The 17747-nt window shown below is 42.9% G+C and overlaps 1 non-coding gene across 1 annotated transcript; it reads right to left on the bottom strand.

Annotated features, from left to right (window-relative positions):
- Window positions 1–14660: 14660 nt before the first annotated feature.
- LOC145608757 (small nucleolar RNA R71) lies at window positions 14661–14767 on the bottom strand. The gene has a single exon (XR_014105883.1). It is a non-coding gene; the product is annotated as a small nucleolar RNA R71 (small nucleolar RNA).
- Window positions 14768–17747: the final 2980 nt, after the last annotated feature.

Below are 17747 nucleotides of genomic sequence, written 5' to 3'. Positions count from 1 at the left end.
TCTGCTTGCAAAGCATCTAGTGTACAAGGATCAAACACTTTGCTACAAATTGTATTGAAAAACGAACAAAGGCTTGTAATCGCTTCCCTCACGTTTTTCGGTAGAATACCACGGATTGCAATCGGTAGGAATACTTGCATCATAATGTGACAATCATGGGATTTCATACTTGTCAGCTTTAATTCTCCATTTAAGGTTACAAATCTTTTCATATTAGATGAGTACCTTGATGGAACCTTAATGCCGTACAGACATGCAAAAAACATACGTTTCTCTACCCTTGACAATGTATAGCAAGCCGGGGGTAAATAATTCTTTTCATCCTTCCCTTTACCCCCAACTTTCTTCTTTGACACATCTTTGGCCTTTCCCTTTCCCTTGCTCTTCTCCTTCCCTTTTTCGAAACATTTTCATCTTCTTTTCTCGGTTCCTTCCCCTTTCTAACTTTTTCTTGAGGCCACAACTCTGGACAAATTCCCATCTCTTTCAAAACTAACCGTGCACCTTTTATGTCCTTTGTTTTGCCTTGGATATTCATAAGCGTTCCCAAAAGAGCACCACACACATTCTTCTCTATATGCATCACATCAAGACAATGCCTAACGTCATTTTCTCTCCAGTACGGAAGCTTCCAAAAGATTGATTCTTTCTTAAACAGATCAGCTGAGACCACAGTTTTATCTGATTTTCCAAACACCGTTCGTATCCCTTTCACCCGAGCACAAATCTCAGCACCAGTCAATGGTCTAGGCGCAGTATCCTCTCCCACTGTTCCATCGAACACCTTTTTCTGCCTACGGTACGGGTGATCATGCCTAAGGAACCTTCGAGTTCGTAGGTAGACATCTTTGTGAGAATGAGTAAGGTATACGCTTGATGTGTCATCAATACATATGGGGCATGCTTTTTTCCCTTTGACCTTGTACCCACACAAGTTGCCATATGCAGGGAAGTCATTCATAGTCCACATAAGGGCTGCACGCAATGTGAACATCTCGTTCTGATGAGCATCGAAAATAGAAAGCCCTTCGTCCCACATCTTTCTCAAGTCGTCAATAAGCGGCGCAAGGTAAACATCTATGTCGTTTCCAGGTTGCCTAGGCCCCGTTATTAGCAATGAAAGCATTACATACTTACGTTTCATGCACAGCCAAGGAGGCAAATTATAAATCACTAAAAGTATCGGCCATGTGCTGTGTTGGGTACTAAGAGTGCCAAATGGATTCATCCCGTTCGTGCACAACCCAAGCCTTAAATTTCTGACTTCATCACCAAATTTCTCAAACTTTAAATCAACGTTCTTCCACTGTGGAGATTCAGCTGGATGCTTCAGCATTCTGTTTTTCTTTCTTCCCTCTGCATGCCACCTCAAGTTTTTAGCGTCTTTTGGTATTGAGAACAGACGCTTAAACCTTGGAATAATGGGAAGATACCACAACACCTTAGCAGGAGGTCCCTCCATACCAGGATTGCAACTCATGCGCTTGTAGCGTGACCGCTTGCATCGTGGACACTCCTGCAATTGTTCATACTCATTTTGATACAGAATCTTATACTCTAAACCAAAGGGACACATGAGCTTCTTTGTGTAATAGTAAGACTTAGGAATTTCATTCCCATCAGGCAACATATCACTTAATGCGGTAAAAAAGAAGTAAAACTAATGTCTGTCCACCCATGCTTCGACTTAATGTTGAAAAGTGTTAGCACGACCGATAGTTTGGAGTATTTTTTGCACCCAGGATACAAAGGCTTTTTGGAAGCCTCCGATAATAACTCAAACACTCCACCTTCAACACCATGCAACATCTCATCCACTTGTTCATCCTCGACCTCATCCTCCTGATCATCATCGGCTCCATCCTCACCATTATCAACAATATAGTCATCATTCTCGTATTCCTCGTCCACATGAATCTCATTGCTTCTAACACGCACATCATTCCGATCAAGATCCCCACTGTACTCTCCACTTTCTCCGTGCCAAATACACACATGGTATAAATGCCTAAACCCACGACATAATACATGATCTCTAATGATTTCAACACTATCGACCACATTCACATTATTATAATTAACACAAGGACAATAAAGGCCTTTGCCACCCAGTTTGCGTTGATAAGATAAATCCCTCTCGCAAAACTCTTGAACCCCATTCCAAAATTCCAATGTATCGCGTCTACCATACATCCAACCACGATCCTTCTCCATTTAGTAAATTGTCTCTAAACATATATAGCAACATATAATGAATAATGTGTAATTGCTACATATTTTATGTAAATCAAATTCAAGTAAAAAATGTGAATATACCATTCATATAGTGAAAAAATGCATGTTTCCAAAGGGTCCTTATCATTCCAACCTAAACCATCCTTGAATGTCTACTCTCACTAGTGAATGTATGTCAATTTTCCAATTTTAAGGAAAATCCGGCAGCATTTCCCCCTAGCTCTCCAAGTACACGATGTAGATAATTAATTACCCACATATGTACCCAGAGAACATAGTGAGGAAATGGTAAGCCAAGATGTTCCTTAAAATCGAAAAGAAAACCTACATTCACCACCTAAGTGAGAGTACACATTCAAGAACAGTCCCAACCGGGGACTATTCAAGACTTTCTCCTAATGAGAAAGCATTGAACGGGTATCTAGGCATATGATGATGCAAGTATTCTATATATTGTTGTATTTATTTGCAATTAAACAATACACAAGTTGCAATTTCATGAATAAACTTTTATTAAATGGATAAATAGAAAGAAATATCGCTTAGTAAAGTTTATAAGTCATACCAATATAGAACTACCCACTTGAGCTCAATATGTAGACCTCAAGCTAAACTCGTGCTTCAATTCACATATGAATCTATTAAAAAAAAAACAAAAATTAGCAACTTCACTAATTCTCTAATATATTCACAATTCTCTAATGTATTTACAATTCTCTAATTTATTCACAACTAATTAAGTGGCAATATCAGTAATTCTCTAATTTATGCACAATTCTCTAATTTAATCACAATTCTCTAAATTATTCACAATTCTCTAATGTAATCACAATTCTAATTTATTCACAATTTTCTAATTTATTCACAGCTAATTATTAACAAGGTCACTAATTCTCTAATATATTCACAATTACCCATTAAAACAACCTAAAATTACACATAATAACATACCAAAATTCAACTAAGGCAATTTTGTTTTTAACCACCTCATAAAAACACGAAAATCTCTTTTACCACCTCCCCAAAAAAAAGTATTACTTTACCACCTCATAAAAAACACGAAAATAGGTTTTACCACCACTTAACTGATTCCGTTTAGGAATCCGTTAAGTGGGCCCATAAAGCCACGTGTCGTGTTATTATTGGCCAAAAAAAAGAAAAAAAAAGAAAAAATTTTTTTAAAAAAAAAACTTAAAACTACCCAGCCACCACCACAGCGCCACCACCGCGCCACCACTCAACCCACGACTGCCCCCCCGAACCTACCACCGACGGCGCGGCTCCACCCCCTCCCTCTCCCAACCCACCTTAACGCCCCCTTCCCTTTCCCGCAACCGCAATCGACCCAAAAACCACCGACCGACAACCTTCAATGACCACAAATCCCCCCAAAATAGCCACGATTCCAGCCACAAATGGCCAAAATTGGCCGGTTAAGGCGACTCAGCCCCAAAACAGGCCGATTTCGGCCATTTGTGGTCGAAATCGTGACCGTATTAGGGAAGGAGGGTTTTGGGTTTGGTGGTTTTTGGGGGTGTTTCGGTTGCGGGAAAGGGACGGGAGGGTTCAGGTGGGTTGGGAATGGTGGTGCGACGCAGGTGGTGATTTCGGGGAGTGCTGTGGTGAGTTGGGGGGAAGGCGGCGGCGGTGGCGCGGGGGTGGCGTTGTGGTGGTGGCTGGAGTAGTTTTAGGTTTTTTTGTTTTTTTTTTTAATTTCTCTTTTTTTTAACAAATAAAATGCTGACACGTGTTACTGTGGGCCACACTTAACGAAATTTTTGGATGGAAACCGTTAAGTGGTGGTAAAACCTATATTCGTGTTTTTTATGAGGTGGTAAAGTAATACTTTTTTTTTGGGAGGTGGTAAAATAGATTTTCGTGTTTTAGTGAGGTGGTAAAAAACAAAATTTCCTTCAACTAATTAAGTAACATTTTTACTAATCTCTACTATATTCAAAATTTCTCATTAAATCAACCTTAAAATAACCCATTAAAACATACAAAATTTTCAACTAAGGAACAATGTAATGCAAAATTACTCTAATCTATAATATGCATTCAAAATTTCTAAATAAACATCCAATTCAAAAATTAAAAAAAATAGTGTAAAATTATATACATTCCTTGACTTTAATTTTCTTAACAATAATTGTTCAAAATGCTATTGAACATAATAGAATTACATATTCAAAAATAATTGTTCAATTTTTTAACAAAAATATAAAAACTTAACCTAAACTAGTTAGAGGTGGAAGAAGCGAAGGGGAGGAGATATTGAGGACGACCCTCGGTGGTGGAGGTAGTAGCGGTGGTGCGCAATGGTGGAGGTAGCGCTGCGGTGGAGTGGTGGAGGCGGTGCGCGGTGGTGGAGGTAGCAGCGGTGGCTGTTGTTTTCGAACAATGCTGGTGGAGGCAGCAGCTTTGAAAGAGAAAGAAAGGGAAAACAGAAGGGCAGGGGAGGATTGAAAGAGAGGGGCGGTGGTTTTCGATACCTCTGGTGGTCGGTGAAGGTGGTGGCTGTGGTGGAGGGAAAAGGGGGAGGGTGTTCGTCTCTAATGTAATAGTGAAGGGAATGCTAGAAGGGAATGAAAGAGAAAGAGAGGAAGGAGAAGAATAAAGAAGGCCGCGTTTTTTTTTTTTTTGAAAATGCCCCGGTTCAATTGGCACCGGTTCAAACCGCTGCCCTTTGTATTTTTGGCACCAGTTTGAGCTGAACCGGTGCCTTTTCTCTTTGTATAAAAACTCGCCCAAACTTAGGCCGGTTTTTGCCACCGGTTTGTCCTAAACTGGTGGCATTAAGGGGTTGCCTATTTATATTTTTCTACTATTGTGAGACCCCAGCCAGCCGGCAATCACCAAGATGTAGTGCTTCACCCCGATCAACCAGGTCGGACGGTCAGTGTCGGCACTAAAGATATGGGTCTGCTTGGAGACGAGTTAGTTCAACTGTTGAGAGAATTCAAGGATGTTTTTGCGTTCGAAGTCAATGAAATGCCAGGCATAAGCCCTGACCTGGTTGTGCATAAGTTGGCTGTGAACCCATCCGTTAAACTTGTCCGCCAGAAGAAAAGAAATCATGGAGAAGAGAGGAATCATGTGGCCGCAGTTGAGGTGAAAAAGCTATTGGACGCTGGTTTCATCCGGCAATGCTATTACCTTTGATTGGGTGGCTAATGTAGTACTCGTAAAGAAGCCGAATGGAACTTGGAGAATGTGCGTGGACTATACGGATTTAAATAAAGCATGTCCTAAGGATAGCTTTCCCTTGCCTAAAATTGACCGCTTAGTTGATTCTACGGCCGGGCATGCCCTAATGAGCTTTATGGACGCATACTCCGGTTTCCATCAAATTCCTCTATGGGAAGAAGATCAAGAGAAGACCGCATTTGTGACTGAGCAGGGGCTGTATTGTTACAAGGTTATGCCGTTCGGCCTCAAGAATGCCCCTGCAACATTTCAGCGACTTGTCAATACAGTCTTTAGAGATCAGCTCGGCCGGAATATGGAGGCGTACATTGATGACATGATTTTCAAGTCAAAAGAGTTGGCCGACCATCTGAAGGATCTACGAGAAACATTTACCGAACTCAGGCGGCATAAGATGATGTTAAACCCAAAGAAATGTGTCTTTGGTGTTGAGTCCGGTAAATTTCTCGGATTTTTGATTGATCAACGTGGAATTGAGGCTAACCCTGAAAAAATTCAAGCTGTCTTGGACATGAAGTCTCCAAGAACAATTAAAGAAGTGCAAAGACTGACCGGCTGTTTAGCAGCACTCGGTCGGTTTCTGTCAAGATCAGGGGACAAATGCCGATACTTTTTTCAGACCATAAAAAAGAAAGTTATGTTTGAGTGGACGGAAGAAGCAAAGAAAGCATTCGTACAGTTAAAAATTCATCTACATACATTACTTCGGCTCGTCAGTCCAATCAAGAATGAGAATTTGTACATCTATCTCGCTATCTCAGAACATTCCTTAAGTGTCGTCCTGCTTGTTTAAAGGGACGGCCACCAGATCACGGTCTACTTTATCAGCCATGTGCTACACAACGCCGAGCTTAGGTATCCCCATGTTGAAAAGTTTGGTTTAGCGTTGTACATGGCATCTAAAAAGTTGCGGCCGTATTTCCTGGCACATTCAATAGTGGTTTACACTGATCAACCACTCAAGAAGCCGTTTGCAACTTTAGAAGCTAGTGGCCGCATGCTTAAATGGGCTTTAGAATTGAGAGGCTTCGACATCACGTTTGAGCCCAAAAAAGCCATAAAGGGGCAGGCCTTTGATGATTTTTTGGCTGAGATGACATGGCCGGACTTACAGCCGGCCGGAGACCAGATCTGGAAGGTATATGTAGATGGTAGTGCAACAACGACCGGATGTGGTGCTGGAATTATTTGTCAATCTCCTGAAGGGGATAAGTTTGAGTATGCGTTGAGATTTCAGTTTCAAGCCTTTAATAACGAGGCCGAGTATGAAGCCCTCCTAGCCGGCCTTAGAATGTGTAAGGCAGCAAGGGCAACAAAGGTGGATATGAGCTCGGACTCCCAACTGATAGTCGGCTAGGTGAATGCTGACTTTGAGGCAAGGGATCCGGCCATGATTAAGTATCTAAAGATAGTCAAAGAGGAGGCCAAGAGCCGAGAACACTTTTCTCTGCAACAAGTCCCCCGTTCGTCTAATCATCAGGCAGACGCCCTCTCCAAATTAGCGTCCTCGGCATCATGTGATACTCCCAGATCAGTGTTTTGGGAAGTAAAGGAAAAGAGGAGTATTGATGCCGAGGTAGTGCAGATCATTGATAGAAGCTTAACTTGGATGGACGAAATCATCTCCTACTCAAGGGATTGCTCCCGGCCGATCCCAAGGAGAGTCGGCTGATGAAAAAGAAGGCGGCCTGGTTTGAAATGAAGCATGGAGAGTTGTTTAAGAAAGCTTTTGTGAAGTCGTACTTGAAGTTTATTACCCCTGAGACGGGACATGATGTGCTAGACAACCTCCACCAGGGGCATTGCGGCTCCCACATTGGAGGACGAGCCTTGGCTGAAAAGGCCACTCACTTAGGTACTACTGGTCGAGTTTGAAATCGGACACCATGAAAATGGTAAAAAAATGTGACAAGTGCCAGAGGTTTGCAACCTTAATCCATCGCTCAACTAACAGTCTGACAGCCATAAGTAGTCCGTTCCCTTTTGCAAAATGGGGTATGGACATCTTGGGTTCGTATACGCCATCGTCTGGCCAAAGAAGATATGTGTTTGTAGCAGTAGACTACTTCACAAAATGGGTTGAGGCCGAGGCCGTCCGGGGCATTAAGTGGACGGACGTGTCAGCTTTCATTTGGAAGAACATAATTACTCGCTTTGGGGTACCTTAATCAATGGTGTTCGACAATGGGCCTCAGTTTGAAACTCCTCAGCTTAAGGAATGGTTGGGAGACCAGAGCATAGCTCATTGCTTTGCCTCAGTCGGCCGACCACAAGCCAACGACCAGGTAGAGACCTATAACAAGTTGATCTCCAATGGTATCAAGCGCAAGCTTGAAATAGCAAGCGGCTTATGGGCTAATGAGCTAGTTAATGTATTATGGTCCATACGAACAATAGCCAAGAGCTCCATAGGAGAAACCCCATTCTTTTTGGTCTATGGTGCCGAGGCAGTTCTCCCAATTGAGATGTACGAGCCTACCCTCACGGTGATGCTATATGATGAAGCGGTCAATTGGGAGGCCATGAAGACCGCCCTGGACTTCCTTCCAGAAGCCAGGGGAAATGCGGCGCTTAGGCACGAAATCTATCGCTTGAGGATGACAAGGGCATATAATCGCCGAGTGTCAAAGCGTCTGCTAGAGATGAGAGACCTGGTACTAAGAAAAATGGAGGCTGTAGGCCGAGCAAATGAGGATGATAAGTTAACCCCAAACTGGGAAGGGCCGTATCGAATTAGCGAAAAAGTTTGAGATGGTACATATTGTCTTGAAGCCTTAGATGGCCGTCCAATTCCACGTACGTGGAACACGGACAATCTAAAAAAATATTATGTTTAGAAGTCTTTGTACTTAGCCAAAAAGCTATATATACACCTAGGTCTTAATGACCGAGCCCTGTAATTAAAGCCGTACGACCCCAACATTGTAATCTTGACAAATTAATGAAAAAGTCAGACTTTGTTATCTTATTGAATTATTTGTTTTTGCTTGCGTACGTCTTTTTTTTTTTTTTTAATTAAAGGACGAGTAAAAACCATAACCATGCTGCTTGCAACATAGCAACACGGCCAATAAAAGCTGAACAAAATTATTTAAGACATAGCAAAACGGTCACAAAGGTCCGCAATAAAAAAATAATATACTTTGATAAGCACAGGTAAACGTCTGCTTCCCATTGGGACAGACGGAGAAAGGCATAAGGTACTCTAAATCCGTCAAGGACATTCACCTCCTTAAATGGGGGCAAGGGCATACCTAGGCAAAATAGCCCAGCTAAACTTAGAAATTTTAAAGTTGAGATATTACTTGAAATTTCTTGAGTATGTCCGAGCGATAGGTTCAATGGACGGCTCACATAAGGCCCACAATACGGCCGCAATAACTGTTGATTCGGTGTTGCACCTAGTCCAAGGGCAATCATTACTATGATTTGATTAACCTGTTAGTAGTCATACCCTTTGAGGCATAAAAACTACCAAGTCAATCAAACCATTCAGAGTATGGACTAGGCGAACGCCGAATAAAGGGGCATACCCCCCCATCGTACGAAAGCATCAAAGCGTAAAAACGTAAAAATGCGCAAAATTTGCTAAGTATAAAATATAAAAAATGGAAAACCTCTCAGAAGGGGGCAAAATTTCCATTAATAAAAACCGTTCAGAAGGCAGCAAAATATCTTACAAAGCCGCTTAAAACAGGCGACATCAAATAAAAGAAAATAAAATTGTTCGACAAAAGCAGAAGTTAAAGACAAAAGCTCAAATTAGGGGACGGCCGGAGGAGGACCTAGGCTCTATTTATGCGGATCTTTGTCTTGGATAGGCTCCTCGGAGACAAGGGCGGACGGACCATCAGCAGGCTCTTCCTTTTTTTCCTCTTCGCCCTCATCTCCGTCCGCCTCCTCCTCATCTTCCTCATCGTCTGAGGTGGCCGGTGTAACGACCAGTTCGGGAGAAGGTTGACCAACCTTCTTAGCCTTTTCCCTGAGACAGACGAAGTTAAGACGCTTAGTGAAGCGCTCTTGATAGTAGACGACCTCCCCCTCATCCACCATGAGCTCGAACGCGTCGAAGAAGTGGCTCTTCAACCTCTCCTCGGTTTGTGCTCAATTTGGACGACCTCATCTGCACTAGATGGCCGAGGTGCTTTAAGCTGCTCTTCTAAGTATGCAATGGACTTATTTAAAGTCTCCACCTCGGCCCGGAGAGCGTCCGCCTCATCCAAGGACTTATTGAGATGCTTTTGTGCAAGGGCCACGTCCCCCTTCAGCTTTTTGGAGGCCTCGAACCCTTCCTTCCAGCGCTGGCTGTCTAGGATAGCCATATCTCTCTCCTGCCTAATGGTTTCCCTGGCCAAAGTCTCTTGTTCAAGAGCCTTGCCCAACTTGACCAGGTACTCAGCCTGCCGCACCGCGTTGTCAGACAACACGTTGATTTTTGTTTCAAAGTAAGTGCCCTAAAGAGCGGCCGTCCTAGTAATGACGTCTTGGGCCTTCTAGACCTTATCCCAAGCTCTTTTCAGCTTCTCGTTCTCTTTCTCCTCCCATTCAAGGAAGGTGGTCAGCTGTAGGAAGATCTGCGTACAAGACAAAGTGAATTAGCAAAATAATAAAGAAAGTATCCTAAGTATGAATGAGTTGGAAAATGCTACCTCAGCGCTGCAATTGATCATAGGGCAGAGGAAGCCCTCATGAATCCCCCGCAGCTTGTCGCGCTGCTCAGCATGGACGGCCCTGGCCATGGCTTCCCTCATGGCCTTCCTGTCCATGCCAGTAAGAGACTGGTCGGGCAGCTTCATGTTGAACTCCTCCGTAATATTTGCACACGAACGCAAAAGAGTTTAGTTTGAGAATTAAGACTTAAGTTAAAAACGAAATTGTGCAAGGTTATCTGAACTAACTGTTCGAGAAGCTTGGAGGAGAAAGCGTGTTGAAGGGAAATGGAGGAGGTGGTGCAGGTTCGTTGCCCTTGCGGTCGGGTTGATCAGCAGCCGACTGAGAGGCCTCGAGCAAATCAAAATTTTGAACTCTCTCGACCGGCGGAGTCGAGATGGGTCCGGTCGGTTTTTCCGGGGTCGACTTACCCCTATTGTCCGTTTCCATAGACTCATCATGGACCGGCTTGGCGGTCGGATCCACGGACTTAGAGACCCCGCTATCACCCAGCCAGGGTTGCTCTCTTTTAGACTGCTTAGAAGCAGTTTGCGACTTAGTCTTCGCCGCCGATACAGAAGGGGTCTTGGAGGCGACCGTCTTCCTTTATTTGGACGCCTTCCCGTCCTTCCCATCCTTTTCAGCCGAGGACGACTGCTTTTGTTTAGCCGTGGGGGTAGGAATGGCCAGCTGAAAAAAGCAAGAAAAAGTTGAATAAATATAACTAAATAAAACTTTGCCAACGTCCGTGTAGATACAGTTGGGATTGTGCTCCCAACATACCAACTCGGACGAAGAGCTTTCCGTGTGAGAAAAGAGGAAGTTTTAGAAAGAAATAGGACATAGTCCGTGTATACTCAGTTAGAAGTCTCCTCCCAACCTAGCAACACGGACGAAAGATCTCGGAAAAAATTTATACTTCCTTGGTTTGCTTGTACATCTTTTAACGAGCCTTGTATCTGGCCAAGTCGATCTCCGACATGTCTATCTCCCCCTTTTGCTCTGGTTCTAGCATGGCATACGCCTCCGCTACAGAATAGAAGAAGAAAAGGAGTTAGAAAATTTTCAAAAAAAAGAAACAATGTACGTACAAGAAAAACCTATGCATCCCACCTTGGGGCAAATTCTTGTACAGGCCGTAGGCCGACATGAATGTTGGGTCCCTAAGCCAACTAGACAAAGGAACCCAGTTCTTAGGCACGAGCACCATCTTGCCGTCCTTCTCCACCCTATTGACCCCAAAGTATTCAAGTTGGTGCTATTGGCAGGGGTGGACGGGTGGCTTGTACGCTTGTGGTCCCCACGTCCAAGCTGGATCGGCTTGGAATTGAATCGGTTCATCCTTAGGTTGAACTCCACATCCTTAGTCTTGATTCGGTAGAAACAATTCTTCCAGTCTCGCCATTTGGAGACGTCGTCAACCACCACCATATAATCCTTGGTGGTGTTGAGGATGAACCAGCCATCTATGTGTTTCTCCAGCTTGGTCATGGAGTGCATCTCACAGAAAACCGGAAAGTCTGGCTTAGAGCCTTTGCGGATGCACGTCACCAAGCACCCGAACACATTCATCCAGCTGTTTGGCATCACCTGGAAAAGAGCTATATTATATTCGTCCAGAATAGTGCGGACGAAAGGGTGAAGGGGGAAGCGGAGTCCAACGTCGAAGGCGACCCTATAGACGTAGAAAGCTTTGCGGCACCACCGCTCATCCTTCTATGCTTCCACGGAGTAAGATTTCCGCGGCACCACCAGCTCAAAACCCTCTCCCATATGGAGGAACACCTTGTACTCCTCAAACCCGTCATTAAGGTAGCCCAAGGCCGTGCTACCCACCGTACAGGCGTACGGGTCCTTAAAGTTGTTAACATTGGCGACCTCACCTTCGGCCGTTGCCTTTCCTTCGGCCATCGCCTCTCCCTCGGCCGTCTCACCGTCGGCCTCAACCTCATTTTCTGCCTCCTAGTCCTCTTGGCGAGGGGCGGTTCCAAATTCAGAGACCAACACTCTGTCCAAGTTTGCTGCCTCGGCCGAGCTATGGCTTCTTGAGACATGGCCGCCCCAGCTGAAGGATGCTCTTCAAAAACTAAGGGACTTTTACCCTTATCTTTAGCAGTGGCCGCCCTAGTTTCCGAAGAAGGGCCACTGCGAGGGGGCAGGTCAGACGGTTCGTTGATAGAAATTCCAACTCTTTGTCTGTCCGACCTGCTTTGTTGGAGATGGGTTGGTGAAGGAACTGAAATGGACGAACCAGCAGTGGCCTCCCGAGAAAGGGAAGAAGGTCTCTCACGAGATCGCAACCCGGTCGATTGTCTGGCCGAGTTAGCTTGTTGTGAGGACCTAGGTTCTGGGATTGGCTCAAACACCCCAACAGCAGAAGAGACGCCCTGTGCACGCTGGCGCTCCTCAAAAGATGAAGTCACTTCCACGGCCGAGCAATGAGTGCCCGTGGAAGCAGTCGTGGGAGTAGTATATAGAGTTTCTAAGTCACTATTATTTGGGTCATAAGGAGTCCTAGGATTCACTAAACTACCGTATGGATTTCTGGCGGCATGACGATCATGCGTTTGCATTGTTCTTGCCATGTCCAACTGCAGGGACGGAGAAGAATAGGTGGAGGTGATTTGGTACGCACTAAAAACGGACCCACTCCATGAAGGAGGCAACTCATCTCCGTCCACTCTAGACTCCTCAGTCCCAGGAAAACGGTCGGCCTCATGAGGAGAAACGGACGAAGCCGAGTGTTGAGCCAACTTTTAAAAAATGAAAACTAAGAAAATAACTCAAGTAAAGAAGGGAAAGAAAACAGGCGCCCTACCTCTGTACGTGTAGAAAACTTGAGAAGTTCTTGGGAAGTCTTGAAAGTTGACCGGAAAACTAAAAAAAAATATGCCCGGAAAACTCAAACACACGGCGAAGCTCTTGAAGATTCAAAGAAAAAAACATTTTTTCTCTCTAAAAATCACAAAGTTCCAAAGTGTGATAATGAGGTCAAACCCCCTGTATATATAGGAAAAATTTATGGGGGCATATTGGTAAAATCATCTTTCTCGCCTAAAGAATTTGAACGGTTATAATTTGAAAATTCACCCTAGAATTCAAAACGGTGAAAAGACAGCACTGTCAGGATAAATGGAAAAAGAGACGGCCAAATAACGGCGCGTCCGAAATGACGGTCAAAATAAACGAAACTAAAGCCTCCATCTCAATGGCTAGACATCCGCTTTCTCCCCCAAAAATATAGGCGGCATACTTTGCGCGCTTCTTTCTCAGAGCTAGGCGTCCTCTAGGGGATTCTTAGGCGGACGCAGGCAGCATGCCAGCCTAAGACGACCAAACTTCAAATGGGCGGACAGATCTATGCATCTCAGCAGCCTTCCCAATCTCCGTATACCTGTACGCCTCGAGGCAAGTGAAAGTTCAGAGGAGGCAGCCGTTATCGTGCGAGCCACCCCCTCTGAGGGGCGAATGTTTAGGGTAAAAATACCCCTTGTACGTGGACCAATCCCATAGCGACACGTGGCCCAATTGAAGGGCAACACGTGTCACTATGGGAAGGTAATGCATGTCTAAGGCACAAAAGAGCCCTTGAAATCAGCATTAAAAAAGGATTTCTTACATCATGGCCCAAATCCTGAGGGATATTCATGAAATCCGCAAATGGCACCCCCGTACTACACGTGGCATCATCTGATTGCGCAGCCAATCACGTCACAGAATTTTAGGCTACAAACCCTAAAGGGGCACAAACTCCCACCCCTATAAATACCCCAATCATTTATGATGGGAGGGGTGGATTACAACATTACAAGCAAGAGCATTAAATAGCTCCAACTTCTCTCTACTCTCTCTCTCTCTAAGCCTTTTCCGTTTAGATATCTAACTCGATTGTCGGAGGCGAATATTCCGGTAAAGGAATATTCGTTTATTTTGTAGGTGTCCGAGTCTCATTGCCTGAAGAGCGCGACCAGTATCCGAGGAAATCCAAAAAACACCCGAAACAGACCCAACGACCTACTTTCCCTCAATCAAATTTTAGCGTCGTTGCTGGGGAAGCAGCTTGTTTAGCATTTATTTTTGTTCTTGTTAGAGTCATTTTATTTGCTTTCCCTTTTTTTTTTGCTTGTTTAATCCTTCTTGTCATTGCTAATCGCGTGCTTAGCTTTTTGGTGTGTTTAAAGAAAGATATGTCAAGACAAGAGGAAGACCTATTTAAGGAGTTTGGAAATCTGAAAGTCTATGAGTTCACGAGTGGTATACTTCTCCCAATCACCGAGAGTAATTTCACAATCCATCCACAATATGCTAGGATGGTACAAATTGATGAGCAATTTTCCGGAGGTGCAAGTGAAGACCCCATTGAGCATTTGGACTGATTCCTTGAGTTGTGTGCAATGATGCAAACCAATGAAGTGAGCCAAGATTACATTCGTATGCATCTCTTTTGGCAATATCTCATCGGAAGAGAAAAGAAATGGCTCAAGCTTTTGAAGCCCAACTCTCTCACTACATGGAAGGAAGTTGCGAAGGCCTTTCTCAAGAGGTTCATTTCCGATAAGGAAATCGCAAAAATGAGAAGGAAGATAGCTTCTTTTGAGCAAGATCCGGATGAAACTCTTAGGGAAGCATGGGAAAGGTTTAAGGATTTGATTAGAGCATGTCCTCATTATGAATTCAATCATAAATTGCTCATGAGATTCTTTTATGATGGCTTGAAGCCAATGTCAAGGACCAATATAGACGCAAGTGCCGGTGCCCAATTGATTAAGATCCCTTAAAGCCAAGTTGAAGCTACAATTGAAGAAGTGGCCACTACCTATTCTTGGGGGGATCAAAGAAGGTCCCAAGGAAAGCAAGGAGATCTTTATGATTTGGAGAAATTCAGCTAACTTAAGCACATAGTTGAGCTCTTGAATGAGGGTCTTTCTAGGTTAAACTCAAGTGTTGGTTTGGGTTCAAAACCTTCACAAATCATTGATTTCTCATGTGCTCGTTGTGGTGGGACGGATCATGATGCATCCTATTGTAGAGAGTTCAATCCCAAGCATGATGAGGCTTTGACTTTGAGGGAAGAAGAGTTTGTAACCCAAGCTTAATCCCAACAACTTCAACAACCTCTAAGGCAAGAAAACTCCTACCCCCAAGATGGACCTCTCTTCAATCCACCAACAAAATTTTTTTCCTATCCTTCCAACCAAATAGGGAACTCTTAATATCAACATCATGACATATATCCTCAAGCGTATGAAGAACAATCCCCACCCGACCACACACAAACCCGAATTCTTCAACAACCTCAAGTTATCACTCAACAAATCTAAGAGATCAAATCTCACAATGAAGTTGTTGATTCCTAACTAGCTGAAATTTCTTCACTTAACTCAACCACAAAACTCCCCTTACAATCATCTACTAACACTTCACACACTTACTAACCCGAATATTTCAAGGAAGATGAGAGCAAGATGGACAAGGTTGTAAAGGATATGGTTAATAAGAAGGTTCAAAAACAAAATGAGGAGCCATTTGATTTTAGTGAACCAAACGAGTTTGAAGGCCTGGTTCCCTTTCCTAGTAGGCTAGTTGAGAATGTTGTTTTGAAGAGCCTTATGTTGGTGAGCGTATAGAGTTGATGTGGTCGATAGTGTGATGGCCAATGAGAGCTTACCTCCATGTGATATAAGCAATTCAAACCAATTTGAGGTGGCATGTGATGTTAGTGTTAAATGTGGTGTTGACAAGGAAGTTATAGAAAAGGATAAGGAGACCATGATGTATGATGACTTCCTTGAAGTTCCTGCTTGGTTTGAAGGCTATATTGAGGAAGGTGAGGTTTCCCTTCCTAATATTGAGGATTCCAAGCTTGATCCCCCATTTATAAGGAAAAGGAAGAAAAGAGAAAAGAGAAGAAGAAACAACGAGAAGAAGAAAAAGAGAAAAGATGAGCCACCATTGGCTCTTGATTCATCCCCTCCTTTCCCTTTTGGTGATGTGAGACCTCAAGGAGTGCTTGTTCTTAAGCTTGGGGGAATCTATGATTCCATCCTCAAGTTGATGAAGGTGATGTTCTTTAATCCACCTTGAATGAGGTGAAGGGTTAAGCTAGAGACCATAAACCGTACAAGTGCTTACCGGGAGGCAACCCGAAGGATTTCTAACCCTTTTTCTTCCCCTCCTTTGTTTTTATTTTTGTTTTCTTTCTTTGTTCTCTTTTAATGTTTTCTTTTGTGTCTTGTATCGCCTTTTAGGTTGCTTTTTGAAAGCTTGGAGCGGAGTGACTTTTGGTGAATTCTATTATATGCTCCTTTATTCTTTTAAGCCAACCTCCCGGTGAGACCATTCATGTTTTTACTCTTTTACTATTTGTTTGAGTGCTTAGTTTAGGATTAGTTTAGGAAGAAGTTAAATGGTTCGAGGTTGTTTGCATTGGTTCTATTATGGAACCTAGGATCATTGATGTTGTTATCGAATGATCATTTGTTTGACGATTGGGATTTATTTGGATTATATGCCTCATTTGTGAACCTTTTGATTTATTCTTCCTTCTTTAGCTTTGTTTTCCTTTTTTCTGTGTGACATACATGACCATGGCAAGTTGATATGCATATGTTTTGGAATTTGCTTTTATTTTCGGACTTGTATCCTTGGATGTTTTTCTTCCTAAATGGTAAATGTGTGCACGATTTGAGAGTGTCATTGGTTAACTATAGGATACTATATTCTAAGGTAACTTGTTTAAGAACTTTTAGGGGTCCATGAAGTCTTAGCTCACAAGAATATGGTAAGATGGAGTTGCTCTCTATAGTGGATTTGAAACCCTTGGTTGGTATTTGCTTTGCTATATATCCATTGTGAGCTTCATTTGTTCTAGCCTTCATCACCTTGTTGTGCGGCAATTTAGGATCCTTGGCTATGCATGTCTTAATCCTTGTTTTGACCTATAGCTTCCGATATCGTGACCGAGCCACTCTAGGGGAGGAAAAGGGAACCTTTTCTCATTTTTCTTTATTTTCTTTTATTTAGTTACAAATTTGATTTTCTATTTTGCATCAACCTACTTGCTAACTAATTTTTGCCTAATTTTCATTTTCTTGTCTTAACCACATTACAAACCCAATGGCCTATGTATACCAACTTTTTTTAGTTAGTGAAGCATTTGGCATGTGAGGTTTGAGTTTTGAGCATGTTGTATATGAGCAAAACATTTTGAGAATTAATTTAAGTAAGGTATTGAAAGTTGAGCTTGGATATGAATATGCAAGAAACGTTTCAAAAGAAAGATGCAATTCAAGAAAATCAAATGAAGTTTCAAGGAAAAGTCGTCCATAGTTAAAAAAAGGCAAGGGTATCAAATAAAAAAAAAGAAAATTGAAAAAAAGAAAATCCATAAAAATTTTGAAAAGCATAAAAAACACAAAAATATTTTAGTTGGTTTCTCCCTGGTTTAAGCATTGAGGACAATGCTTCGTTCAAGCTTGGGGAGGCGTTACTTCATTATTGTATATATTATGTGTTGGTGTTCAGTAAGCTTGGGGGAGATGGCATTTTTGGTATTTTTGTTTGATGTTTGGTGACTTCTTGAGTTTGTTTTTGAGAGAGGCCCCCTCTTTTGCTTCACTTAGGAAATATCACCAAAATTTTCAAATTTTTACCCC

The sequence above is a fragment of the Chenopodium album genome, chromosome 2 (assembly GCF_948465745.1).
Source record: "Chenopodium album chromosome 2, dcCheAlbu1.1, whole genome shotgun sequence".
NCBI classification, from domain to species: domain Eukaryota; kingdom Viridiplantae; phylum Streptophyta; class Magnoliopsida; order Caryophyllales; family Amaranthaceae; genus Chenopodium; species Chenopodium album.
This window is presented reverse-complemented; position numbering and strand designations above follow the sequence as displayed.